Raw genomic sequence first — 2,970 nt, forward strand, 5'->3', positions numbered from 1 at the left:
GAGACTCAATCTGGAGACGTTTCCGCCTATATTCCTACTAATGTAATCTCCATTACAGATGGACAAATATTCTTATCTGCGGATCTATTCAATGCCGGAATTCGACCCGCTATTAATGTGGGTATTTCTGTTTCCAGAGTAGGATCCGCGGCTCAAATTAAAGCCATGAAACAAGTAGCTGGCAAATCAAAATTGGAACTAGCGCAATTCGCAGAGTTACAAGCCTTTGCACAATTCGCCTCTGCTCTCGATAAAACAAGTCAGAATCAATTGGCAAGGGGTCGACGATTAAGGGAATTGCTTAAACAATCCCAGGCAAATCCTCTCCCAGTGGAAGAGCAGATAGCTACTATTTATACCGGAACAAGAGGATATCTTGATTCGTTAGAAATTGAACAGGTAAATAAATTTCTGGATGAGTTACGTAAACATCTAAAAGATACTAAACCTCAATTCCAAGAAATTATATCTTCTAGCAAGACATTCACCGAGCAAGCGGAAATCCTTTTGAAGGAAGCTATTCAGGAACAGCTGGAACGGTTTTCTCTTCAGTAACAAATAAATTTTGCATGTCTACTCTTGTTAGTAGAATAGGAATCGTTGAGAAAGCTTTTTCATTTGAATCATGCAAAAAAGTTTTCTTTGTTTTTAGTTTAGTATAGTTATTTAAAGAATAGATAGAAATAAGATTGCGTCCAATAGGATTTGAACCTATACCAAAGGTTTAGAAGACCTCTGTCCTATCCATTAGACAATGGACGCTTTTCTTTCATATTTTATTCTTTCTTTTATTTTTTTGCTTCTTCCGAGAAAAAACTGTTAGACCAAAACTCTTTTAGGAAATCAAAAAATCCAGATACAAATGCATGATGTATATATTATATCATGCATATATCATAAAGAAGGAGTATGGAGGCGGTAGTGGGAATCGAACCCGCAACCCCAAGGTTATGAGCCTTATGAGCTACCAAACTGCTCTATACTCTTAAACTAAAGAGGGGTAACTAGTGGATAAAAGAGGGTTGGATACGCCCCTCTACCAATATCTATACAAATAGAATAGTCCATTTATACAGAATGGTAAAGAGGGCTCCTCTATGATTATCAATTCCAGAAATCCATACAAATACGAAAGGGTATTTTATCCTTACCAACTGGATCTTGTTGCACCCGGTAACAAACATTCATAAACCATTTCTCGAAGTACGTGTCCGGATAGCCCAAAATGTCGATAGTTAGCTCTAGGTCTTCCGGTCAAAAAACAACGTCGATGAAGGCGTGTAGGTGCACTATTACGCGGTAGGGATTGCAATTTTTCTCGCATTTTCGTTTTTTCACTCAAACTCAAGGGAGAAACTTTGCTTCTTATCTTTTTTTTTAAAGATTGACGAATCAAATGATATTTCTGTTCTAATTTCTGCCGCTTCTTCTCCCTCTGAATCAAACTTTTTTTTGCCATAATGTGTCGTTGCTATTATTACCAAGTATACGGTTCTAATCCTAGATGGAAAAATAAATAGAAAAAGAAATCTAAAAAGGCAGATCCTCCCTCTCTATCAAGAGTAATGAACTAGGTGCTGATACAGTACAAAAAAACAAACTAAATTAACCAAACTTGCCTGATGTTGAGGCAATCAAGAAAGCTGCATAAGTGAATATATAACCCACGGAAAAGTGAGCTAATCCAACCAATCTTGCTTGCACAATGGAAAGAGCCACGGGCTTATCTCTCCAGCGAATTAAATTAGCTAAAGGTGTGCGTTCATGAGCCCATGCTAAAGTCTCAATTAATTCCTGCCAATACCCCCGCCAGGAAATTAAGAACATAAATCCAGTAGCCCAAACAAGATGTCCAAATAAGAACATCCACGCCCATACCGATAAACTATTCATCCCAAAAGGATTATATCCATTGATAAGTTGTGAAGAGTTTAACCATAGGTAATCTCTTAACCATCCCATCAAATAAGTGGAGGATTCATTAAATTGTGAAACGTTGCCCTGCCATAATGTGATATGTTTCCAATGCCAATAAAAAGTAACCCACCCAATGGTATTTAACATCCAGAAAACTGCCAAATAAAATGCGTCCCAAGCAGAAATATCACAAGTACCGCCGCGCCCTGGGCCGTCACAAGGAAAACTATATCCAAAATCCTTTTTATCTGGCATTAATTTGGAACCGCGTGCATCTAAAGCGCCCTTTACTAAAATCAATGTAGTTGTATGCAAACCTAGAGCAATAGCATGATGAACCAAGAAATCCCCAGGTCCTATTGTTAAGAAAAGCGAATTACTATTCTCATTAACAGCATTCAACCATCCGGGCAACCATAGGCTTCGACCCGCATTGAAAGCGGGGCCATTCGTTGAAGATAAGAGTATATCGAACCCATATGTCGTCTTGCCATGAGCAGATTGTATCCATTGGGCAAATATAGGTTCGATCAAGATTTGCTTTTCTGGAGTACCAAAAGCAAGCATGACGTCGTTATGAACATAAAGGCCCAAGGTATGGAATCCTAGAAAGAGGCTAGCCCAACTTAAATGAGATATGATAGCTTCTTTATGGTCTAACATTCTTGCCAATACATTATCCTCATTCTGTTCCGGATTGTAATCCCTAATGAAAAAAATAGCTCCATGAGCAAAAGCCCCTGTCATGATGAACCCTGCAATATATTGGTGATGAGTATATAAAGCAGCTTGAGTAGTAAAGTCTTGTGCTATGAATGCATAAGGAGGTAAAGAGTACATATGTTGAGCTACTAAGGAAGTAATAACCCCTAAAGAAGCTAGAGCAAGACCTAACTGAAAATGAATCGAATTGTTGATTGTGTCATAAAGGCCCTTATGCCCACGCCCTAATCGACCCCCCGGAGGAGTATGCGCTTCTAAAAGATCTTTAATACTGTGCCCAATTCCGAAGTTAGTTCGATACATGTGACCGGCAATGAGAAAAATAAATGC

General features: G+C 38.6%; 1 non-coding gene across 1 annotated transcript; it reads right to left on the reverse strand.

Annotated features, from left to right (window-relative positions):
- Window positions 1–690: 690 nt before the first annotated feature.
- TRNAR-UCU (transfer RNA arginine (anticodon UCU)) lies at window positions 691–762 on the reverse strand. The gene has a single exon. It is a non-coding gene; the product is annotated as a tRNA-Arg (tRNA).
- Between the last annotated feature and the right edge of the window lie 2,208 nt (window positions 763–2,970).

Source organism: Triticum urartu, unplaced genomic scaffold (genome assembly GCF_056163025.1).
Source record: "Triticum urartu cultivar PI428250 unplaced genomic scaffold, HENAU_Tu73 scaffold1682, whole genome shotgun sequence".
NCBI classification, from domain to species: domain Eukaryota; kingdom Viridiplantae; phylum Streptophyta; class Magnoliopsida; order Poales; family Poaceae; genus Triticum; species Triticum urartu.